Below are 27,520 nucleotides of genomic sequence, written 5' to 3' on the forward strand. Positions count from 1 at the left end.
TTCTCATTCAAAGATGCAAGTTACTATGTAGGAACAAGTTTGTATAGGTATTTCAAAGATGCCCAGAACTGAGCTAAACTTGGTATGTCTCCAACTCCAAGAAATAACTTCATGCCCCATCTCCCTTACTTCCAGCTAGTAAGGATCACATAATTCCTAACAAAGTTTTGACACAGATTCCCTATTCGGGCATTCAGAACATATAGCACGCTGCTGTAAGCAAGCACATTTTCATTCAAAGGTGCAAGTTACTATGTAGGAACAAGTTTGTATAGGTATTTCAAAGATGCCCAGAACTGAGCTAAACTTGGTATGTGTCCAACTCCTAGAAATAACTTCATGCCCCATCTCCCTTACTTCCAGCTAGTAAGGATCACATAATTCCTAACAAAGTTTTGACACAGATTCCCAATTCGGGCATTCAGAACATATAGCACGTTGCTGTAAGCAATCACATTTTCATTCAAAGTTGCAAGTTACTATGTAGGAACAAGTTTGTATAGGTATTTCAAAGATGCCCAGAACTGAGCTAAACTTGCTATGTGTCCAACTCCTAGAAATAACTTCATGCCCCATCTCCCTTACTTCCAGCTAGTAAGGATCACATAATTCCTAACAGTTTTGACACAGATTCCCATTTCGGGCATTCGGAACATATAGCACGTTGCTGTAAGCAAGCACATTCTCATTCAAAGATGCAAGTTACTATGTAGGAACAAGTTTGTATAGGTATTTCAAAGATGCCCAGAACTGAGCTAAACTTGGTATGTGTCCAACTCCTAGAAATAACTTCATGCCCCATCTCCCTTACTTCCAGCTAGTAAGGATCACATAATTCCTAACAAAGTTTTGACACAGATTCCCTATTCGGGCATTCAGAACATATAGCACGTTGCTGCAAGCAAGCACATTCTCATTCAAAGTTGCAAGTTACTATGTAGGAACAAGTTTGTATAGGTATTTCAAAGATGCCCAGAACTGAGCTAAACTTGGTATGTGTCCAACTCCTAGAAATAACTTCATGCCCCATCTCCCTTACTTCCAGCTAGTAAGGATCACATAATTCCTATCAAAGTTTTGACACAGATTGCCAATTCGGGCATTCAGAACATATAGCACGTTGCTGTAAGCAAGCACATTCTCATTCAAAGATGCAAGTTACTAGGTAGGAACAAGTTTGTATAGGTATTTCAAAGATGCCCAGAACTGAGCTAAACGTTGTATGTGTCCAACTCCTAGAAATAACTTCATGCCCCATCTCCCTTACTTCCAGCTAGTAAGGATCACATAATTCCTAACAAAGTTTTGACACATATTCCCAATTCGGGCATTCAGAACATATAGCACGTTGCTGTAAGCAAGCAGATTCCCATTCAAAGATGCAAGTTACTATGTAGGAACAAGTTTGTATAGGTATTTCAAAGATGCCCAGAACTGAGCTAAACTTGGTATGTGTCCAACTCCTAGAAATAACTTCATGCCCCATCTCCCTTACTTCCAGCTAGTAAGGATCACATAATTCCTAACAAAGTTTTGACACAGATTCCCAATTCGGGCATTCAGAACATATAGCACGTTGCTGTAAGCAAGCAGATTCCCATTCAAAGATGCAAGTTACTATGTAGGAACAAGTTTGTATAGGTATTTCAAAGATGCCCAGAACTGAGCTAAACTTGGTATGTGTCCAACTCCTAGAAATAACTTCATGCCCCATCTCCCTTACTTCCAGCTAGTAAGGATCACATAATTCCTAACAAAGTTTTGACACAGATTCCCAATTCGGGCATTCAGAACATATAGCACGTTGCTGTAAGCAAGCACATTCTCATTCAAAGTTGCAAGTTACTATGTAGGAACAAGTTTGTATTGGTATTTCAAAGATGCCGAGAACTGAGCTAAACTTGGTATGTGTCCAACTCCTAGAAATAACTTCATGCCCCATCTCCCTTACTTCCAGCTAGTAAGGATCACATAATTCCTAACAAAGTTTTGACACAGATTCCCAATTCGGGCATTCAGAACATATAGCAAGTTGCTGTAAGCAAGCACATTCTCATTCAAAGATGCAAGTTACTATGTAGGAACAAGTTTGTATAGGTATTTCAAAGATGCCCAGAACTGAGCTAAACTTGGTATGTGTCCAACTCCTAGAAATAACTTCATGCCCCATCTCCCTTACTTCCACCTAGTAAGGATCACATAATTCCTAACAAAGTTTTGACACAGATTCCCTATTCGGGCATTCAGAACATATAGCACGTTGCTACAAGCAAGCACATTCTCATTCAAAGATGCAAGTTACTATGTAGGAACAAGTTTGTATAGGTATTTCAAAGATGCCCAGAACTGAGCTAAACTTGGTATGTCTCCAACTCCAAGAAATAACTTCATGCCCCATCTCCCTTACTTCCAGCTAGTAAGGATCACATAATTCCTAACAAAGTTTTGACACAGATTCCCTATTCGGGCATTCAGAACATATAGCACGCTGCTGTAAGCAAGCACATTTTCATTCAAAGGTGCAAGTTACTATGTAGGAACAAGTTTGTATAGGTATTTCAAAGATGCCCAGAACTGAGCTAAACTTGGTATGTGTCCAACTCCTAGAAATAACTTCATGCCCCATCTCCCTTACTTCCAGCTAGTAAGGATCACATAATTCCTAACAAAGTTTTGACACAGATTCCCAATTCGGGCATTCAGAACATATAGCACGTTGCTGTAAGCAATCACATTTTCATTCAAAGTTGCAAGTTACTATGTAGGAACAAGTTTGTATAGGTATTTCAAAGATGCCCAGAACTGAGCTAAACTTGCTATGTGTCCAACTCCTAGAAATAACTTCATGCCCCATCTCCCTTACTTCCAGCTAGTAAGGATCACATAATTCCTAACAGTTTTGACACAGATTCCCATTTCGGGCATTCGGAACATATAGCACGTTGCTGTAAGCAAGCACATTCTCATTCAAAGATGCAAGTTACTATGTAGGAACAAGTTTGTATAGGTATTTCAAAGATGCCCAGAACTGAGCTAAACTTGGTATGTGTCCAACTCCTAGAAATAACTTCATGCCCCATCTCCCTTACTTCCAGCTAGTAAGGATCACATAATTCCTAACAAAGTTTTGACACAGATTCCCTATTCGGGCATTCAGAACATATAGCACGTTGCTGCAAGCAAGCACATTCTCATTCAAAGTTGCAAGTTACTATGTAGGAACAAGTTTGTATAGGTATTTCAAAGATGCCCAGAACTGAGCTAAACTTGGTATGTGTCCAACTCCTAGAAATAACTTCATGCCCCATCTCCCTTACTTCCAGCTAGTAAGGATCACATAATTCCTATCAAAGTTTTGACACAGATTGCCAATTCGGGCATTCAGAACATATAGCACGTTGCTGTAAGCAAGCACATTCTCATTCAAAGATGCAAGTTACTAGGTAGGAACAAGTTTGTATAGGTATTTCAAAGATGCCCAGAACTGAGCTAAACGTTGTATGTGTCCAACTCCTAGAAATAACTTCATGCCCCATCTCCCTTACTTCCAGCTAGTAAGGATCACATAATTCCTAACAAAGTTTTGACACATATTCCCAATTCGGGCATTCAGAACATATAGCACGTTGCTGTAAGCAAGCAGATTCCCATTCAAAGATGCAAGTTACTATGTAGGAACAAGTTTGTATAGGTATTTCAAAGATGCCCAGAACTGAGCTAAACTTGGTATGTGTCCAACTCCTAGAAATAACTTCATGCCCCATCTCCCTTACTTCCAGCTAGTAAGGATCACATAATTCCTAACAAAGTTTTGACACAGATTCCCAATTCGGGCATTCAGAACATATAGCACGTTGCTGTAAGCAAGCACATTCTCATTCAAAGATGCAAGTTACAATGTAGGAACAAGTTTGTATAGGTATTTCAAAGATGCCCAGAACTGAGCTAAACTTGGTATGTGTCCAACTCCTAGAAATAACTTCATGCCCCATCTCCCTTACTTCCAGCTAGTAAGGATCACATAATTCCTAACAAAGTTTTGACACAGATTCCCAATTCGGGCATTCAGAACATATAGCACGTTGCTGTAAGCAAGCACATTCTCATTCAAAGTTGCAAGTTACTATGTAGGAACAAGTTTGTATTGGTATTTCAAAGATGCCCAGAACTGAGCTAAACTTGGTATGTGTCCAACTCCTAGAAATAACTTCATGCCCCATCTCCCTTACTTCCAGCTAGTAAGGATCACATAATTCCTAACAAAGTTTTGACACATATTCCCAATTCGGGCATTCAGAACATATAGCACATTGCTGTAAGCAAGCAGATTCCCATTCAAAGATGCAAGTTACTATGTGGGAACAAGTTTGTATTGGTATTTCAAAGATGCCCAGAACTGAGCTAAACTTGGTATGTGTCCAACTCCTAGAAATAACTTCATGCCCCATCTCCCTTACTTCCAGCTAGTAAGGATCACATAATTCCTAACAAAGTTTTGACACAGATTCCCAATTCGGGCATTCAGAACATAAGGCACGTTGCTGTAAGCAAGCGCATTCTCATTCAAAGATGCAAGTTACTATGTAGGAACAAGTTTGTATAGGTATTTCAAAGATGCCCAGAACTGAGCTAAACTTGGTATGTGTCCAACTCCTAGAAATAACTTCATGCCCCATCTCCCTTACTTCCAGCTAGTAAGGATCACATAATTCCTAACAAAGTTTTGACACAGATTCACAATTCGGGCATTCAGAACATATAGCACGTTGCTGTAAGCAAGCACATTCTCATTCAAAGTTGCAAGTTACTATGTAGGAACATGTTTGTATAGGTATTTCAAAGATGCCCAGAACTGAGCTAAACTTGGTATGTGTCCAACTCCTAGAAATAACTTCATGCCCCATCTCCCTTACTTCCAGCTAGTAAGGATCACATAATTCCTAACAAAGTTTTGACACAGAGTCCCAATTCGGGCATTCAGAACATATAGCACGTTGCTGCAAGCAAGCAGATTCTCATTCAAAGATGCAAGTTACTAGGTAGGAACAAGTTTGTATAGGTATTTCAAAGATGCCCAGAACTGAGCTAAACGTTGTATGTGTCCAACTCCTAGAAATAACTTCATGCCCCATCTCCCTTACTTCCAGCTAGTAAGGATCACATAATTCCTAACAAAGTTTTGACACAGATTCCCTATTCGGGCATTCAGAACATATAGCACGTTGCTGCAAGCAAGCACATTCTCATTCAAAGATGCAAGTTACTATGTAGGAACAAGTTTGTATAGGTATTTCAAAGATGCCCAGAACTGAGCTAAACTTGGTATGTGTCCAACTCCTAGAAATAACTTCATGCCCCATCTCCCTTACTTCCACCTAGTAAGGATCACATAATTCCTAACAAAGTTTTGACACAGATTCCCAATTCGGGCATTCAGAACATATAGCACGTTGCTGTAAGCAAGCACATTTTCATTCAAAGTTGCAAGTTACTATGTAGGAACAAGTTTGTATAGGTATTTCAAAGATGCCCAGAACTGAGCTAAACTTGGTATGTGTCCAACTCCTAGAAATAACTTCATGCCCCATCTCCCTTACTTCCAGCTAGTAAGGATCACATAATTCCTAACAAAGTTTTGACACAGATTCCCAATTCGGGCATTCAGAACATATAGCACGTTGCTGTAAGCAAGCACATTCTCATTCAAAGTTGCAAGTTACTATGTAGGAACAAGTTTGTATAGGTATTTCAAAGATGCCCAGAACTGAGCTAAACATGGTATGTGTCCAACTCCTAGAAATAACTTCATGCCCCATCTCCCTTACTTCCAGCTAGTAAGGATCACATAATTCCTAACAAAGTTTTGACACAGATTCCCAATTCGGGCATTCAGAACATATAGCACGTTGGTGTAAGCAAGCACATTCTCATTCAAAGATGCAAGTTACTATGTAGCAACAAGTTTGTATAGGTATTTCAAAGATGCCCAGAACTGAGCTAAACTTGGTATGTGTCCAACTCCTAGAAATAACTTCATGCCCCATCTCCCTTACTTCCAGCTAGTAAGGATCACATAATTCCTAACAAAGTTTTGACACAGATTCCCAATTCGGGCATTCAGAACATATAGCACGTTGCTGCAAGCAAGCAGATTCTCATTCAAAGATGCAAGTTACTAGGTAGGAACAAGTTTGTATAGGTATTTCAAAGATGCCCAGAACTGAGCTAAACGTTGTATGTGTCCAACTCCTAGAAATAACTTCATGCCCCATCTTCCTTACTTCCAGCTAGTAAGGATCACATAATTCCTAACAAAGTTTTGACACAGATTCCCAATTCGGGCATTCAGAACATATAGCACGTTGCTGCAAGCAAGCACATTCTCATTCAAAGATGCAAGTTACTAGGTAGGAACAAGTTTGTATAGGTATTTCAAAGATGCCCAGAACTGAGCTAAACTTGGTATGTGTCCAACTCCTAGAAATAACTTCATGCCCCATCTCCCTTACTTCCAGCTAGTAAGGATCACATAATTCCTAACAAAGTTTTGACACAGATTCCCAATTCGGGCGCTCAGAACATATAGCACGTTGCTGTAAGCAAGCACATTCTCATTCAAAGATGCAAGTTACTATGTAGGAACAAGTTTGTATAGGTATTTCAAAGATGCCCAGAACTGAGCTAAACTTGGTATGTGTCCAACTCCGAGAAATAACTTAATGCCCCATCTCCCTTACTTCCAGCTAGTAAGGATCACATAATTCCTAACAAAGTTTTGACACAGATTCCCAATTCGGGCATTCAGAACATATAGCACGTTGCTGCAAGCAAGCACATTCTCATTCAAAGATGCAAGTTACTATGTAGGAACAAGTTTGTATAGGTATTTCAAAGATGCCCAGAACTGAGCTAAACTTGGTATGTGTCCAACTCCTAGAAATAACTTCATGCCCCATCTCCCTTACTTCCAGCTAGTAAGGATCACATAATTCCTAACAGTTTTGGCACAGATTCCCAATTCGGGCATTCAGAACATATAGCACTTTGCTGTAAGCAAGCACATTCTCATTCAAAGTTGCAAGTTACTATGTAGGAACAAGTTTGTATAGGTATTTCAAAGATGCCCAGAACTGAGCTAAACTTGGTATGTGTCCAACTCCTAGAAATAACTTCATGCCCCATCTCCCTTACTTCCAGCTAGTAAGGATCACATAATTCCTAACAAAGTTTTGACACAGATTCCCAATTCGGGCATTCAGAACATATAGCACGTTGCTGTAAGCAAGCACATTCTCATTCAAAGATGCAAGTTACTATGTAGGAACAAGTTTGTATAGGTATTTCAAAGATGCCCAGAACTGAGCTAAACTTGGTATGAGTCCAACTCCTAGAAATAACTTCATGCCCCATCTCCCTTACTTCCAGCTAGTAAGGATCACATAATTCCTAACAAAGTTTTGACACAGATTCCCAATTCGGGCATTCAGAACATATAGCACGTTGCTGCAAGCAAGCAGATTCTCATTCAAAGATGCAAGTTACTAGGTAGGAACAAGTTTGTATAGGTATTTCAAAGATGCCCAGAACTGAGCTAAACGTTGTATGTGTCCAACTCCTAGAAATAACTTCATGCCCCATCTCCCTTACTTCCAGCTAGTAAGGATCACATAATTCCTAACAAAGTTTTGACACAGATTCCCTATTCGGGCATTCAGAACATATAGCACGTTGCTGCAAGCAAGCACATTCTCATTCAAAGATGCAAGTTACTATGTAGGAACAAGTTTGTATAGGTATTTCAAAGATGCCCAGAACTGAGCTAAACTTGGTATGTGTCCAACTCCTAGAAATAACTTCATGCCCCATCTCCCTTACTTCCAGCTAGTAAGGATCACATAATTCCTAACAAAGTTTTGACACAGATTCCCAATTCGGGCATTCAGAACATATAGCACGTTGCTGTAAGCAAGCACATTCTCATTCAAAGATGCAAGTTACTATGTAGGAACAAGTTTGTATAGGTATTTGAAAGATGCCCAGAACTGAGCTAAACTTGGTATGTGTCCAACTCCTAGAAATAACTTGATGCCCCATCTCCCTTACTTCCAGCTAGTAAGGATCACATAATTCCTAACAAAGTTTTGACACAGATTCCCAATTCGGGCATTCAGAACATATAGCACGTTGCTGCAAGCAAGCACATTCTCATTCAAAGATGCAAGTTACTATGTAGGAACAAGTTTGTATAGGTATTTCAAAGATGCCCAGAACTGAGCTAAACTTGGTATGTGTCCAACTCCTAGAAATAACTTCATGCCCAATCTCCCTTACTTCCAGCTAGTAAGGATCACATAATTCCTAACAGTTTTGGCACAGATTCCCAATTCGGGCATTCAGAACATATAGCACTTTGCTGTAAGCAAGCACATTCTCATTCAAAGTTGCAAGTTACTATGTAGGAACAAGTTTGTATAGGTATTTCAAAGATGCCCAGAACTGAGCTAAACTTGGTATGTGTCCAACTCCTAGAAATAACTTCATGCCCCATCTCCCTTACTTCCAGCTAGTAAGGATCACATAATTCCTATCAAAGTTTTGACACAGATTGCCAATTCGGGCATTCAGAACATATAGCACGTTGCTGTAAGCAAGCACATTCTCATTCAAAGATGCAAGTTACTAGGTAGGAACAAGTTTGTATAGGTATTTCAAAGATGCCCAGAACTGAGCTAAACGTTGTATGTGTCCAACTCCTAGAAATAACTTCATGCCCCATCTCCCTTACTTCCAGCTAGTAAGGATCACATAATTCCTAACAAAGTTTTGACACATATTCCCAATTCGGGCATTCAGAACATATAGCACGTTGCTGTAAGCAAGCAAATTCCCATTCAAAGATGCAAGTTACTATGTAGGAACAAGTTTGTATAGGTATTTCAAAGATGCCCAGAACTGAGCTAAACTTGGTATGTGTCCAACTCCTAGAAATAACTTCATGCCCCATCTCCCTTACTTCCAGCTAGTAAGGATCACATAATTCCTAACAAAGTTTTGACACAGATTCCCAATTCGGGCATTCAGAACATATAGCACGTTGCTGTAAGCAAGCACATTCTCATTCAAAGATGCAAGTTACTATGTAGGAACAAGTTTGTATAGGTATTTCAAAGATGCCCAGAACTGAGCTAAACTTGGTATGTGTCCAACTCCTAGAAATAACTTCATGCCCCATCTCCCTTACTTCCAGCTAGTAAGGATCACATAATTCCTAACAAAGTTTTGACACAGATTCCCAATTCGGGCATTCAGAACATATAGCACGTTGCTGTAAGCAAGCACATTCTCATTCAAAGTTGCAAGTTACTATGTAGGAACAAGTTTGTATTGGTATTTCAAAGATGCCCAGAACTGAGCTAAACTTGGTATGTGTCCAACTCCTAGAAATAACTTCATGCCCCATCTCCCTTACTTCCAGCTAGTAAGGATCACATAATTCCTAACAAAGTTTTGACACATATTCCCAATTCGGGCATTCAGAACATATAGCACATTGCTGTAAGCAAGCAGATTCCCATTCAAAGATGCAAGTTACTATGTGGGAACAAGTTTGTATTGGTATTTCAAAGATGCCCAGAACTGAGCTAAACTTGGTATGTGTCCAACTCCTAGAAATAACTTCATGCCCCATCTCCCTTACTTCCAGCTAGTAAGGATCACATAATTCCTAACAAAGTTTTGACACAGATTCCCAATTCGGGCATTCAGAACATAAGGCACGTTGCTGTAAGCAAGCGCATTCTCATTCAAAGATGCAAGTTACTATGTAGGAACAAGTTTGTATAGGTATTTCAAAGATGCCCAGAACTGAGCTAAACTTGGTATGTGTCCAACTCCTAGAAATAACTTCATGCCCCATCTCCCTTACTTCCAGCTAGTAAGGATCACATAATTCCTAACAAAGTTTTGACACAGATTCACAATTCGGGCATTCAGAACATATAGCACGTTGCTGTAAGCAAGCACATTCTCATTCAAAGTTGCAAGTTACTATGTAGGAACATGTTTGTATAGGTATTTCAAAGATGCCCAGAACTGAGCTAAACTTGGTATGTGTCCAACTCCTAGAAATAACTTCATGCCCCATCTCCCTTACTTCCAGCTAGTAAGGATCACATAATTCCTAACAAAGTTTTGACACAGAGTCCCAATTCGTGCATTCAGAACATATAGCACGTTGCTGCAAGCAAGCAGATTCTCATTCAAAGATGCAAGTTACTAGGTAGGAACAAGTTTGTATAGGTATTTCAAAGATGCCCAGAACTGAGCTAAACGTTGTATGTGTCCAACTCCTAGAAATAACTTCATGCCCCATCTCCCTTACTTCCAGCTAGTAAGGATCACATAATTCCTAACAAAGTTTTGACACAGATTCCCTATTCGGGCATTCAGAACATATAGCACGTTGCTGCAAGCAAGCACATTCTCATTCAAAGATGCAAGTTACTATGTAGGAACAAGTTTGTATAGGTATTTCAAAGATGCCCAGAACTGAGCTAAACTTGGTATGTGTCCAACTCCTAGAAATAACTTCATGCCCCATCTCCCTTACTTCCACCTAGTAAGGATCACATAATTCCTAACAAAGTTTTGACACAGATTCCCAATTCGGGCATTCAGAACATATAGCACGTTGCTGTAAGCAAGCACATTTTCATTCAAAGTTGCAAGTTACTATGTAGGAACAAGTTTGTATAGGTATTTCAAAGATGCCCAGAACTGAGCTAAACTTGGTATGTGTCCAACTCCTAGAAATAACTTCATGCCCCATCTCCCTTACTTCCAGCTAGTAAGGATCACATAATTCCTAACAAAGTTTTGACACAGATTCCCAATTCGGGCATTCAGAACATATAGCACGTTGCTGTAAGCAAGCACATTCTCATTCAAAGTTGCAAGTTACTATGTAGGAACAAGTTTGTATAGGTATTTCAAAGATGCCCAGAACTGAGCTAAACATGGTATGTGTCCAACTCCTAGAAATAACTTCATGCCCCATCTCCCTTACTTCCAGCTAGTAAGGATCACATAATTCCTAACAAAGTTTTGACACAGATTCCCAATTCGGGCATTCAGAACATATAGCACGTTGCTGCAAGCAAGCAGATTCTCATTCAAAGATGCAAGTTACTAGGTAGGAACAAGTTTGTATAGGTATTTCAAAGATGCCCAGAACTGAGCTAAACGTTGTATGTGTCCAACTCCTAGAAATAACTTCATGCCCCATCTTCCTTACTTCCAGCTAGTAAGGATCACATAATTCCTAACAAAGTTTTGACACAGATTCCCAATTCGGGCATTCAGAACATATAGCACGTTGCTGCAAGCAAGCACATTCTCATTCAAAGATGCAAGTTACTAGGTAGGAACAAGTTTGTATAGGTATTTCAAAGATGCCCAGAACTGAGCTAAACTTGGTATGTGTCCAACTCCTAGAAATAACTTCATGCCCCATCTCCCTTACTTCCAGCTAGTAAGGATCACATAATTCCTAACAAAGTTTTGACACAGAGTCCCAATTCGTGCATTCAGAACATATAGCACGTTGCTGCAAGCAAGCAGATTCTCATTCAAAGATGCAAGTTACTAGGTAGGAACAAGTTTGTATAGGTATTTCAAAGATGCCCAGAACTGAGCTAAACTTGGTATGTGTCCAACTCCGAGAAATAACTTAATGCCCCATCTCCCTTACTTCCAGCTAGTAAGGATCACATAATTCCTAACAAAGTTTTGACACAGATTCCCAATTCGGGCATTCAGAACATATAGCACGTTGCTGCAAGCAAGCACATTCTCATTCAAAGATGCAAGTTACTATGTAGGAACAAGTTTGTATAGGTATTTCAAAGATGCCCAGAACTGAGCTAAACTTGGTATGTGTCCAACTCCTAGAAATAACTTAATGCCCCATCTCCCTTACTTCCAGCTAGTAAGGATCACATAATTCCTAACAAAGTTTTGACACAGATTCCCAATTCGGGCATTCAGAACATATAGCACGTTGCTGCAAGCAAGCACATTCTCATTCAAAGATGCAAGTTACTATGTAGGAACAAGTTTGTATAGGTATTTCAAAGATGCCCAGAACTGAGCTAAACTTGGTATGTGTCCAACTCCTAGAAATAACTTCATGCCCCATCTCCCTTACTTCCACCTAGTAAGGATCACATAATTCCTAACAAAGTTTTGACACAGATTCCCAATTCGGGCATTCAGAACATATAGCACGTTGCTGTAAGCAAGCACATTTTCATTCAAAGTTGCAAGTTACTATGTAGGAACAAGTTTGTATAGGTATTTCAAAGATGCCCAGAACTGAGCTAAACTTGGTATGTGTCCAACTCCTAGAAATAACTTCATGCCCCATCTCCCTTACTTCCAGCTAGTAAGGATCACATAATTCCTAACAAAGTTTTGACACAGATTCCCAATTCGGGCATTCAGAACATATAGCACGTTGCTGTAAGCAAGCACATTCTCATTCAAAGTTGCAAGTTACTATGTAGGAACAAGTTTGTATAGGTATTTCAAAGATGCCCAGAACTGAGCTAAACATGGTATGTGTCCAACTCCTAGAAATAACTTCATGCCCCATCTCCCTTACTTCCAGCTAGTAAGGATCACATAATTCCTAACAAAGTTTTGACACAGATTCCCAATTCGGGCATTCAGAACATATAGCACGTTGCTGCAAGCAAGCAGATTCTCATTCAAAGATGCAAGTTACTAGGTAGGAACAAGTTTGTATAGGTATTTCAAAGATGCCCAGAACTGAGCTAAACGTTGTATGTGTCCAACTCCTAGAAATAACTTCATGCCCCATCTTCCTTACTTCCAGCTAGTAAGGATCACATAATTCCTAACAAAGTTTTGACACAGATTCCCAATTCGGGCATTCAGAACATATAGCACGTTGCTGCAAGCAAGCACATTCTCATTCAAAGATGCAAGTTACTAGGTAGGAACAAGTTTGTATAGGTATTTCAAAGATGCCCAGAACTGAGCTAAACTTGGTATGTGTCCAACTCCTAGAAATAACTTCATGCCCCATCTCCCTTACTTCCAGCTAGTAAGGATCACATAATTCCTAACAAAGTTTTGACACAGATTCCCAATTCGGGCGCTCAGAACATATAGCACGTTGCTGTAAGCAAGCACATTCTCATTCAAAGATGCAAGTTACTATGTAGGAACAAGTTTGTATAGGTATTTCAAAGATGCCCAGAACTGAGCTAAACTTGGTATGTGTCCAACTCCGAGAAATAACTTAATGCCCCATCTCCCTTACTTCCAGCTAGTAAGGATCACATAATTCCTAACAAAGTTTTGACACAGATTCCCAATTCGGGCATTCAGAACATATAGCACGTTGCTGCAAGCAAGCACATTCTCATTCAAAGATGCAAGTTACTATGTAGGAACAAGTTTGTATAGGTATTTCAAAGATGCCCAGAACTGAGCTAAACTTGGTATGTGTCCAACTCCTAGAAATAACTTCATGCCCCATCTCCCTTACTTCCAGCTAGTAAGGATCACATAATTCCTAACAGTTTTGGCACAGATTCCCAATTCGGGCATTCAGAACATATAGCACTTTGCTGTAAGCAAGCACATTCTCATTCAAAGTTGCAAGTTACTATGTAGGAACAAGTTTGTATAGGTATTTCAAAGATGCCCAGAACTGAGCTAAACTTGGTATGTGTCCAACTCCTAGAAATAACTTCATGCCCCATCTCCCTTACTTCCAGCTAGTAAGGATCACATAATTCCTAACAAAGTTTTGACACAGATTCCCAATTCGGGCATTCAGAACATATAGCACGTTGCTGTAAGCAAGCACATTCTCATTCAAAGATGCAAGTTACTATGTAGGAACAAGTTTGTATAGGTATTTCAAAGATGCCCAGAACTGAGCTAAACTTGGTATGAGTCCAACTCCTAGAAATAACTTCATGCCCCATCTCCCTTACTTCCAGCTAGTAAGGATCACATAATTCCTAACAAAGTTTTGACACAGATTCCCAATTCGGGCATTCAGAACATATAGCACGTTGCTGCAAGCAAGCAGATTCTCATTCAAAGATGCAAGTTACTAGGTAGGAACAAGTTTGTATAGGTATTTCAAAGATGCCCAGAACTGAGCTAAACGTTGTATGTGTCCAACTCCTAGAAATAACTTCATGCCCCATCTCCCTTACTTCCAGCTAGTAAGGATCACATAATTCCTAACAAAGTTTTGACACAGATTCCCTATTCGGGCATTCAGAACATATAGCACGTTGCTGCAAGCAAGCACATTCTCATTCAAAGATGCAAGTTACTATGTAGGAACAAGTTTGTATAGGTATTTCAAAGATGCCCAGAACTGAGCTAAACTTGGTATGTGTCCAACTCCTAGAAATAACTTCATGCCCCATCTCCCTTACTTCCAGCTAGTAAGGATCACATAATTCCTAACAAAGTTTTGACACAGATTCCCAATTCGGGCATTCAGAACATATAGCACGTTGCTGTAAGCAAGCACATTCTCATTCAAAGATGCAAGTTACTATGTAGGAACAAGTTTGTATAGGTATTTCAAAGATGCCGAGAACTGAGCTAAACTTGGTATGTGTCCAACTCCTAGAAATAACTTGATGCCCCATCTCCCTTACTTCCAGCTAGTAAGGATCACATAATTCCTAACAAAGTTTTGACACAGATTCCCAATTCGGGCATTCAGAACATATAGCACGTTGCTGCAAGCAAGCACATTCTCATTCAAAGATGCAAGTTACTATGTAGGAACAAGTTTGTATAGGTATTTCAAAGATGCCCAGAACTGAGCTAAACTTGGTATGTGTCCAACTCCTAGAAATAACTTCATGCCCAATCTCCCTTACTTCCAGCTAGTAAGGATCACATAATTCCTAACAGTTTTGGCACAGATTCCCAATTCGGGCATTCAGAACATATAGCACTTTGCTGTAAGCAAGCACATTCTCATTCAAAGTTGCAAGTTACTATGTAGGAACAAGTTTGTATAGGTATTTCAAAGATGCCCAGAACTGAGCTAAACTTGGTATGTGTCCAACTCCTAGAAATAACTTCATGCCCCATCTCCCTTACTTCCAGCTAGTAAGGATCACATAATTCCTAACAAAGTTTTGACACAGATTCCCAATTCGGGCATTCAGAACATATAGCACGTTGCTGTAAGCAAGCACATTCTCATTCAAAGATGCAAGTTACTATGTAGGAACAAGTTTGTATAGGTATTTCAAAGATGCCCAGAACTGAGCTAAACTTGGTATGTGTCCAACTCCTAGAAATAACTTCATGCCCCATCTCCCTTACTTCCAGCTTGTAAGGATCACATAATTCCTAACAAAGTTTTGACACAGATTCCCTATTCGGGCATTCAGAACATATAGCACGTTGCTGCAAGCAAGCAGATTCTCATTCAAAGATGCAAGTTACTAGGTAGGAACAAATTTGTATAGGTATTTCAAAGATGCCCAGAACTGAGCTAAACTTGGTATGTGTCCAACTCCTAGAAATAACTTCATGCCCCATCTCCCTTACTTCCAGCTAGTAAGGATCATATAATTCCTAACAACGTTTTGACACAGATTCCCTATTCGGGCATTCAGAACATATAGCACGTTGCTGCAAGCAAGCACATTCTCATTCAAAGATGCAAGTTACTAGGTAGGAACAAGTTTGTATAGGTATTTCAAAGATGCCCAGAACTGAGCTAAACTTGGTATGTGTCCAACTCCAAGAAATAACTTCATGCCCCATCTCCCTTACTTCCAGCTAGTAAGGATCACATAATTCCTAACAAAGTTTTGACACAGATTCCCAATTCGGGCATTCAGAACATATAGCACGTTGCTGCAAGCAAGCACATTCTCATTCAAAGAGGCAAGTTACTATGTAGGAACAAGTTTGTATAGGTATTTCAAAAATTCCCAGAACTGAGCTAAACTTGGTATGTGTCCAACTCCTAGAAATAACTTCATGCCCCATCTCCCTTACTTCCAGCTAGTAAGGATCACATAATTCCTAACAAAGTTTTGACACAGATTCCCAATTCGGGCATTCAGAACATATAGCACGTTGCTGCAAGCAAGCACATTCTCATTCAAAGATGCAAGTTACTATGTAGGAACAAGTTTGTATAGGTATTTCAAAGATGCCCAGAACTGAGCTAAACTTGGTATGTGTCCAACTCCTAGAAATAACTTCATGCCCCATCTACCTTACTTCCAGCTAGTAAGGATCACATAATTCCTAACAAAGTTTTGACACAGATTCCCAATTCGGGCATTCAGAACATATAGCACGTTGCTATAAGCAAGCAGATTCTCATTCAAAGATGCAAGTTACTAGGTAGGAACAAGTTTGTATAGGTATTTCAAAGATGCCCAGAACTGAGCTAAACTTGGTATGTGTCCAACTCCTAGAAATAACTTCATGCCCCATCTACCTTACTTCCAGCTAGTAAGGATCACATAATTCCTAACAAAGTTTTGACACAGATTCCCTATTCGGGCATTCAGAACATATAGCACGTTGCTGCAAGCAAGCACATTTTCATTCAAAGATGCAAGTTACTAGGTAGGAACAAGTTTGTATAGGTATTTCAAAGATGCCCAGAACTGAGCTAAACTTGGTATGTGTCCAACTCCTAGAAATAACTTCATGCCCCATCTCCCTTACTTCCAGCTAGTAAGGATCACATAATTCCTAACAAAGTTTTGACACAGATTCCCTATTCGGGCATTCAGAACATATAGCACGTTGCTGCAAGCAAGCACATTCTCATTCAAAGATGCCACTTACTAGGTAGGAACAAGTTTGTATAGGTATTTCAAAGATGCCCAGAACTGAGCTAAACTTGGTATGTGTCCAACTCCTAGAAATAACTTCATGCCCCATCTCCCTTACTTCCAGCTAGTAAGGATCACATAATTCCTAACAAAGTTTTGACACAGATTCCCAATTCGGGCGCTCAGAACATATAGCACGTTGTTGTAAGCAAGCACATTCTCATTCAAAGATGCAAGTTACTATGTAGGAACAAGTTTGTATAGGTATTTCAAAGATGCCCAGAACTGAGCTAAACTTGGTATGTGTCCAACTCCTAGAAATAACTTCATGCCCCATCTCCCTTACTTCCAGCTAGTAAGGATCACATAATTCCTAACAAAGTTTTGACACAGATTCCCAATTCGGGCATTCAGAACATATAGCACGTTGCTGCAAGCAAGCACATTCTCATTCAAAGATGCAAGTTACTATGTAGGAACAAGTTTGTATAGGTATTTCAAAGATGCCCAGAACTGAGCTAAACTTGGTATGTGTCCAACTCCTAGAAATAACTTCATGCCCCATCTCCCTTACTTCCAGCTAGTAAGGATCACATAATTCCTAACAAAGTTTTGACACAGATTGTCAATTCGGGCATTCAGAACATATAGCACGTTGCTGTAAGCAAGCACATTCTCATTCAAAGTTGCAAGTTACTATGTAGTAACAAGTTTGTATAGGTATTTCAAAGATGCCCAGAACTGAGCTAAACTTGGTATGTGTCCAACTCCTAGAAATAACTTCATGCCCCATCTCTCTTACTTCCAGCTAGTAAGGATCACATAATTCCTAACAAAGTTTTGACACAGATTCCCTATTCGGGCATTCAGAACATATAGCACGTTGCTATAAGCAAGCAGATTCTCATTCAAAGATGCAAGTTACTAGGTAGGAACAAGTTTGTATAGGTATTTCAAAGATGCCCAGAACTGAGCTAAACTTGGTATGTGTCCAACTCCTAGAAATAACTTCATGCCCCATCTCCCTTACTTCCAGCTAGTAAGGATCACATAATTCCTAACAAAGTTTTGACACAGATTCCCAATTCGGGCATTCAGAACATATAGGACGTTGCTGCAAGCAAGCACATTCTCATTAAAAGTTGCAAGTTACTATGTAGGAACAAGTTTGTATTGGTATTTCAAAGATGCCCAGAACTGAGCTAAACTTGGTATGTGTCCAACTCCTAGAAATAACTTCATGCCCCATCTCCCTTACTTCCAGCTAGTAAGGATCACATAATTCCTAACAAAGTTTTGACACATATTCCCAATTCGGGCATTCAGAACATATAGCACGTTGCTGTAAGCAAGCAGATTCCCATTCAAAGATGCAAGTTACTATGTAGGAACAAGTTTGTATAGGTATTTCAAAGATGCCCAGAAGTGAGCTAAACTTGCTATGTGTCCAACTCCTAGAAATAACTTCATGCCCCATCTCCCTTACTTCCAGCTAGTAAGGATGACATAATTCCTAACAAAGTTTTGACACAGATTCCCTATTCGGGCATTCAGAACATATAGCACGTTGCTGTAAGCAAGCACATTCTCATTCAAAGATGCAAGTTACTATGTAGGAACAAGTTCGTATAGGTATTTCAAAGATGCCCAGAACTCAGCTAAACTTGGTATGTGTCCAACTCCTAGAAATTACTTCATGCCCCATCTCCCTTACTTCCAGCTAGTAAGGATCACATAATTCCTAACAAAGTTTTGACACAGATTCCCAATTCGGGCATTCAGAACATATAGCACGTTGCTGTAAGCAAGCACATTCTCATTCAAAGATGCAAGTTACTATGTAGGAACAAGTTCGTATAGGTATTTCAAAGATGCCCAGAACTGAGCTAAACTTGGTATGTGTCCAACTCCTAGAAATAACTTCATGCCCCATCTCCCTTACTTCCAGCTAGTAAGGATCACATAATTCCTAACAAAGTTTTGACACAGATTCCCAATTCGGGCATTCAGAACATATAGCACGTTGCTGTAAGCAAGCACATTCTCATTCAAAGTTGCAAGTTACTATGTAGGAACAAGTTTGTATAGGTATTTCAAAGATGCCCAGAACTGAGCTAAACTTGGTATGTGTCCAACTCCTAGAAATAACTTCATGCCCCATCTCCCTTACTTCCAGGTAGTAAGGATCACATAATTCCTAACAAAGTTTTGACACAGATTGCCAATTCGGGCATTCAGAACATATAGCACGTTGCTGTAAGCAAGCAGATTCTCATTAATGCTGCAAGTTACTATGTAGCAATAAGTTTGTATAGGTATTTCAAAGATGCCCAGAACTGAGCTAAACTTGGTATGTGTCCAACTCCTAGAAATAACTTCATGCCTCATCTCTCTTACTTCCAGCTAGTAAGGATCACATAATTCCTAACAAAGTTTTGACACAGATTGTCAATTCGGGCATTCAGAACATATAGCACGTTGCTGTAAGCAAGCACATTCTCATTCAAAGATGCAAGTTACTATGTAGGAACAAGTTTGTATAGGTATTTCAAAGATGCCCAGAACTGAGCTAAACTTGGTATGTGTCCAACTCCTAGAAATAACTTCATGCCCCATCTCCCTTACTTCCAGCTAGTAAGGATCACATAATTCCTAACAAAGTTTTGACACAGATTCCCAATTCGGGCATTCAGAACATATAGCACGTTGCTGTAAGCAAGCACATTCTCATTCAAAGTTGCAAGTTACTATGTAGGAACAAGTTTGTATAGGTTTTTCAAAGATGCCCAGAACTGAGCTAAACTTGGTATGTGTCCAACTCCTAGAAATAACTTCATGCCCCATCTCCCTTACTTCCAGCTAGTAAGGATCACATAATTCCTAACAAAGTTTTGACACAGATTCCCAATTCGCGCATTCAGAACATATAGCACGTTGCTGTAAGCAAGCAGATTCCCATTCAAAGATGCAAGTTACTATGTAGGAACAAGTTTGTATAGGTATTTCAAAGATGCCCAGAACTGAGCTAAACTTGGTATGTGTCCAACTCCTAGAAATAACTTCATGCCCCATCTCCCTTACTTCCAGCTAGTAAGGATCACATAATTCCTAACAAAGTTTTGACACAGATTCCCAATTCGGGCATTCAGAACATATAGCACGTTGCTGTAAGCAAGCAGATTCCCATTCAAAGATGCAAGTTACTATGTAGGAACAAGTTTGTATAGGTATTTCAAAGATGCCCAGAACAGAGCTAAACTTGCTATGTGTCCAACTCCTAGAAATAACTTCATGCCCCATCTCCCTTACTTCCAGCTAGTAAGGATGACATAATTCCTAACAAAGTTTTGACACAGATTCCCAATTCGGGCATTCAGAACATATAGCACGTTGCTGTAAGCAAGCACATTCTCATTCAAAGATGCAAGTTACTATGTAGGAACAAGTTTGTATAGGTATTTCAAAGATGCCCAGAACTGAGCTAAACTTGGTATGTGTCCAACTCCTAGAAATAACTTCATGCCCCATCTCACTTACTTCCAGCTAGTAAGGATCACATAATTCCTAACAAAGTTTTGACACAGATTCCCAATTCGGGCATTCAGAACATATAGCACGTTGCTGTAAGCAAGCACATTCTCATTCAAAGTTGCAAGTTACTATGTAGGAACAAGTTTGTATAGGTATTTCAAAGATGCCCAGAACTGAGCTAAACTTGGTATGTGTCCAACTCCTAGAAATAACTTCATGCCCCATCTCCCTTACTTCCAGCTAGTAAGGATCACATAATTCCTAACAAAGTTTTGACACAGATTCCCAATTCGGGCATTCAGAACATATAGCACGTTGCTGTAAGCAAGCACATTTTCATTCAAAGTTGTAAGTTACTATGTAGGAACAAGTTTGTATAGGTATTTCAAAGATGCCCAGAACTGAGCTAAACTTGGTATGTGTCCAACTCCTAGAAATAACTTCATGCCCCATCTCCCTTACTTCCAGCTAGTAAGGATCACATAATTCCTAACAAAGTTTTGACACAGATTCCCAATTCGGGCATTCAGAACATATAGCACGTTGCTGTAAGCAAGCACATTTTCATTCAAAGTTGCAAGTTACTAGGTAGGAACAAGTTTGTATAGGTATTTCAAAGATGCCCAGAACTGAGCTAAACTTGGTATGTGTCCAACTCCTAGAAATAACTTCATGCCCCATCTCCCTTACTTCCAGCTATTAAGGATCACATAATTCCTAACAGTTTTGACACAGATTGCCAATTCGGGCATTCAGAACATATAGCACGTTGCTGTAAGCAAGCACATTCTCATTCAAAGATGCAAGTTACTATGTAGGAACAAGTTTGTATAGGTATTTCAAAGATGCCCAGAACTGAGCTAAACTTGGTATGTGTCCAACTCCTAGAAATAACTTCATGCCCCATCTCCCTTACTTCCAGCTAGTAAGGATCACATAATTCCTAACAAAGTTTTGACACAGATTCCCAATTCGCGCATTCAGAACATATAGCACGTTGCTGTAAGCAAGCAGATTCCCATTCAAAGATGCAAGTTACTATGTAGGAACAAGTTTGTATAGGTATTTCAAAGATGCCCAGAACTGAGCTAAACTTGGTATGTGTCCAACTCCTAGAAATAACTTCATGCCCCATCTCCCTTACTTCCAGCTAGTAAGGATCACATAATTCCTAACAAAGTTTTGACACAGATTCCCAATTCGGGCATTCAGAACATATAGCACGTTGCTGTAAGCAAGCAGATTCCCATTCAAAGATGCAAGTTACTATGTAGGAACAAGTTCGTATAGGTATTTCAAAGATGCCCAGAACTGAGCTAAACTTGGTATGTGTCCAAGTCCTAGAAATAACTTCATGCCCCATCTCCCTTACTTCCAGCTAGTAAGGATCACATAATTCCTAACAAAGTTTTGACACAGATTGCCAATTCGGGCATTCAGAACATATAGCACGTTTCAGTAAGCAAGCACATTCTCATTCAAAGATGCAAGTTACTATGTAGGAACAAGTTTGTATAGGTATTTCAAAGATGCCCAGAACTGAGCTAAACTTGGTATGTGTCCAACTCCTAGAAATAACTTCATGCCCCATCTTCCTTACTTCCAGCTAGTAAGGATCACATAATTCCTAACAAAGTTTTGACACAGATTCCCAATTCGGGCATTCAGAACATATAGCACGTTGCTGCAAGCAAGCAGATTCTCATTCAAAGATGCAAGTTACTAGGTAGGAACAAGTTTGTATAGGTATTTCAAAGATGCCCAGAACTCAGCTAAACGTTGTATGTGTCCAACTCCTAGAAATAACTTCATGCCCCATCTCCCTTACTTCCAGCTAGTAAGGATCACATAATTCCTAACAAAGTTTTGACACAGATTCCCTATTCGGGCATTCAGAACATATAGCACGTTGCTGCAAGCAAGCACATTCTCATTCAAAGATGCAAGTTACTATGTAGGAACAAGTTTGTATAGGTATTTCAAAGATGCCCAGAACTGAGCTAAACTTGGTATGTGTCCAACTCCTAGAAATAACTTCATGCCCCATCTCCCTTACTTCCAGCTAGTAAGGATCACATAATTCCTAACAAAGTTTTGACACAGATTCCCAATTCGGGCATTCAGAACATATAGCACGTTGCTGTAAGCAAGCAGATTCCCATTCAAAGATGCAAGTTACTATGTAGGAACAAGTTTGTATAGGTATTTCAAAGATGCCCAGAACTGAGCTAAACTTGGTATGTGTCCAACTCCTAGAAATAACTTCATGCCCCATCTCCCTTACTTCCAGCTAGTAAGGATCACATAATTCCTAACAAAGTTTTGACACAGATTCCCTATTCGGGCATTCAGAACATATAGCACGTTGCTGCAAGCAAGCACATTCTCATTCAAAGATGCAAGTTACTATGTAGGAACAAGTTTGTATAGGTATTTCAAAGATGCCCAGAACTGAGCTAAACTTGGTATGCGTCCAACTCCTAGAAATAACTTCATGCCCCATCTCCCTTACTTCCAGCTAGTAAGGATCACATAATTCCTAACAAAGATTTGACACAGATTCCCAATTCGGGCATTCAGAACATATAGCACGTTGCTGTAAGCAAGCAGATTCTCATTCAAAGATGCAAGTTACTATGTAGGAACAAGTTTGTATAGGTATTTCAAAGATGCCCCGAACTGAGCTAAACTTGGTATGTGTCCAACTCCTAGAAATAACTTCATGCCCCATCTCCCTTACTTCCAGCTAGTAAGGATCACATAATTCCTAACAAAGTTTTGACACAGATTCCCAATTCGGGCATTCAGAACATATAGCACGTTGCTGTAAGCAAGCACATTTTCATTCAAAGGTGCAAGTTACTATGTAGGAACAAGTTTGTATAGGTATTTCAAAGATGCCCAGAACTGAGCTAAACTTGGTATGTGTCCAACTCCTAGAAATAACTTCATGCCCCATCTCCCTTACTTCCAGCTAGTAAGGATCACATAATTCCTAACAGTTTTGACACAGATTCCCATTTCGGGCATTCAGAACATATAGCACGTTGCTGTAAGCAAGCACATTCTCATTCAAAGATGCAAGTTACTATGTAGGAACAAGTTTGTATAGGTATTTCAAAGATGCCCAGAACTGAGCTAAACTTGGTATGTGTCCAACTCCTAGAAATAACTTCATGCCCAATCTCCCTTACTTCCAGCTAGTAAGGATCACATAATTCCTAACAAAGTTTTGACACAGATTCCCAATTCGGGCATTCAGAACATATAGCACGTTGCTGTAAGCAAGCACATTCTCATTCAAAGTTGCAAGTTACTATGTAGGAACAAGTTTGTATTGGTATTTCAAAGATGCCCAGAACTGAGCTAAACTTGGTATGTGTCCAACTCCTAGAAATAACTTCTTGCCCCATCTCCCTTACTTCCAGCTAGTAAGGATCACATAATTCCTAACAAAGTTTTGACACATATTCCCAATTCGGGCATTCAGAACATATAGCACGTTGCTGTAAGTAAGCAGATTCCCATTCAAAGATGCAAGTTACTATGTAGGAACAAGTTTGTATAGGTATTTCAAAGATGCCCAGAACTGAGCTAAACTTGCTATGTGTCCAACTCCTAGAAATAACTTCATGCCCCATCTCCCTTACTTCCAGCTAGTAAGGATCACATAATTCCTAACAAAGTTTTGACACAGATTCCCAATTCGGGCATTCAGAACATACAGCACGTTGCTGTAAGCAAGCACATTCTCATTCAAAGATGCAAGTTACTATGTAGGAACAAGTTTGTATAGGTATTTCAAAGATGCCCAGAACTGAGCTAAACTTGGTATGTGTCCAACTCCTAGAAATAACTTCATGCCCCATCTCCCTTACTTCCAGCTAGTAAGGATCACATAATTCCTAACAAAGTTTTGACACAGATTCCCAATTCGGGCATTCAGAACATATAGCACGTTGCTGTAAGCAAGCAGATTCCCATTCAAAGATGCAAGTTACTATGTAGGAACAAGTTTGTATAGGTATTTCAAAGATGCCCAGAACTGAGCTAAACTTGGTATGTGTCCAACTCCTAGAAATAACTTCATGCCCCATCTCCCTTACTTCCAGCTAGTAAGGATCACATAATTCCTAACAAAGTTTTGACACAGATTCCCAATTCGCGCATTCAGAACATATAGCACGTTGCTGTAAGCAAGCACATTCTCATTCAAAGATGCAAGTTACTATGTAGGAACAAGTTTGTATAGGTATTTCAAAGATGCCCAGAACTGAGCTAAACTTGGTATGTGTCCAACTCCTAGAAATAACTTCATGCCCCATCTCCCTTACTTCCAGCTAGTAAGGATCACATAATTCCTAACAAAGTTTTGACACAGATTCACAATTCGGGCATTCAGAACATATAGCACGTTGCTGTAAGCAAGCACATTCTCATTCAAAGTTGCAAGTTACTATGTAGGAACAAGTTTGTATAGGTATTTCAAAGATGCCCAGAACTGAGCTAAACTTGGTATGTGTCCAACTCCTAGAAATAACTTCATGCCCCATCTCCCTTACTTCCAGCTAGTAAGGATCACATAATTCCTAACAAAGTTTTGACACAGATTGCCAATTCGGGCATTCAGAACATATAGCACGTTGCTGTAAGGAAGAACATTCTCATTCAAAGATGCAAGTTACTATGTAGGAACAAGTTTGTATAGGTATTTCAAAGATGACCAGAACTGAGCTAAACTTGGTATGTGTCCAACTCCTAGAAATAACTTCATGCCCCATCTCCCTTACTTCCAGCTAGTAAGGATCACATAATTCCTAACAAAGTTTTGACACAGATTCCCAATTCGGGCATTCAGAACATATAGCACGTTGCTGTAAGCAAGCAGATTCCCATTCAAAGATGCAAGTTACTATGTAGGAACAAGTTTGTATAGGTATTTCAAAGATGCCCAGAACTGAGCTAAACTTGCTATGTGTCCAACTCCTAGAAATAACTTCATGCCCCATCTCCCTTACTTCCAGCTAGTAAGGATCACATAATTCCTAACAAAGTTTTGACACAGATTCCCAATTCGGGCATTCAGAACATATAGCACGTTGCTGTAAGCAAGCACATTCTCATTCAAAGATGCAAGTTACTATGTAGGAACAAGTTTGTATAGGTATTTCAAAGATGCCCAGAACTGAGCTAAACTTGGTATGTGTCCAACTCCTAGAAATAACTTCATGCCCCATCTCCCTTACTTCCAGCTAGTAAGGATGACATAATTCCTAACAAAGTTTTGACACATATTCCCAATTCGGGCATTCAGAACATATAGCACGTTGCTGTAAGCAAGCAGATTCCCATTCAAAGATGCAAGTTACTATGTAGGAACAAGTTTGTATAGGTATTTCAAAGATGCCCAGAACTGAGCTAAACTTGGTATGTGTCCAACTCCTAGAAATAACTTCATGCCCCATCTCCCTTACTTCCAGCTAGTAAGGATCACATAATTCCTAACAAAGTTTTGACACAGATTCCCAATTCGCGCATTCAGAACATATAGCACGTTGCTGTAAGCAAGCACATTCTCATTCAAAGATGCAAGTTACTATGTAGGAACAAGTTTGTATAGGTATTTCAAAGATGCCCAGAACTGAGCTAAACTTGGTATGTGTCCAACTCCTAGAAATAACTTCATGCCCCATCTCCCTTACTTCCAGCTAGTAAGGATCACATAATTCCTAACAAAGTTTTGACACAGATTCCCAATTCGCGCATTCAGAACATATAGCACGTTGCTGTAAGCAAGCACATTCTCATTCAAAGATGCAAGTTACTATGTAGGAACAAGTTTGTATAGGTATTTCAAAGATGCCCAGAACTGAGCTAAACTTGGTATGTGTCCAACTCCTAGAAATAACTTCATGCCCCATCTCCCTTACTTCCAGCTAGTAAGGATCACATAATTCCTAACAAAGTTTTGACACAGATTCCCAATTCGGGCATTCAGAACATATAGCACGTTGCTGTAAGCAAGCAGATTCCCATTCAAAGATGCAAGTTACTATGTAGGAACAAGTTTGTATAGGTATTTCAAAGATGCCCAGAACTGAGCTAAACTTGCTATGTGTCCAACTCCTAGAAATAACTTCATGCCCCATCTCCCTTACTTCCAGCTAGTAAGGATGACATAATTCCTAACAAAGTTTTGACACAGATTCCCAATTCGGGCATTCAGAACATATAGCACGTTGCTGTAAGCAAGCACATTCTCATTCAAAGATGCAAGTTACTATGTAGGAACAAGTTTGTATAGGTATTTCAAAGATGCCCAGAACTGAGCTAAACTTGGTATGTGTCCAACTCCTAGAAATAACTTCATGCCCCATCTCCCTTACTTCCAGCTAGTAAGGATGACATAATTCCTAACAAAGTTTTGACACATATTCCCAATTCGGGCATTCAGAACATATAGCACGTTGCTGTAAGCAAGCAGATTCCCATTCAAAGATGCAAGTTACTATGTAGGAACAAGTTTGTATAGGTATTTCAAAGATGCCCAGAACTGAGCTAAACTTGCTATGTGTCCAACTCCTAGAAATAACTTCATGCCCCATCTCCCTTACTTCCAGCTAGTAAGGATCACATAATTCCTAACAAAGTTTTGACACAGATTCCCAATTCGCGCATTCAGAACATATAGCACGTTGCTGTAAGCAAGCACATTCTCATTCAAAGATGCAAGTTACTATGTAGGAACAAGTTTGCATAGGTATTTCAAAGATGCCCAGAACTGAGCTAAACTTGGTATGTGTCCAACTCCTAGAAATAACTTCATGCCCCATCTCCCTTACTTCCAGCTAGTAAGGATCACATAATTCCTAACAAAGTTTTGACACAGATTCACAATTCGGGCATTCAGAACATATAGCACGTTGCTGTAAGCAAGCACATTCTCATTCAAAGTTGCAAGTTACTATGTAGGAACAAGTTTGTATAGGTATTTCAAAGATGCCCAGAACTGAGCTAAACTTGGTATGTGTCCAACTCCTAGAAATAACTTCATGCCCCATCTCCCTTACTTCCAGCTAGTAAGGATCACATAATTCCTAACAAAGTTTTGACACAGA

The sequence above is a fragment of the Diceros bicornis genome, chromosome 14 (assembly GCF_020826845.1).
Source record: "Diceros bicornis minor isolate mBicDic1 chromosome 14, mDicBic1.mat.cur, whole genome shotgun sequence".
NCBI lineage: Eukaryota > Metazoa > Chordata > Mammalia > Perissodactyla > Rhinocerotidae > Diceros > Diceros bicornis.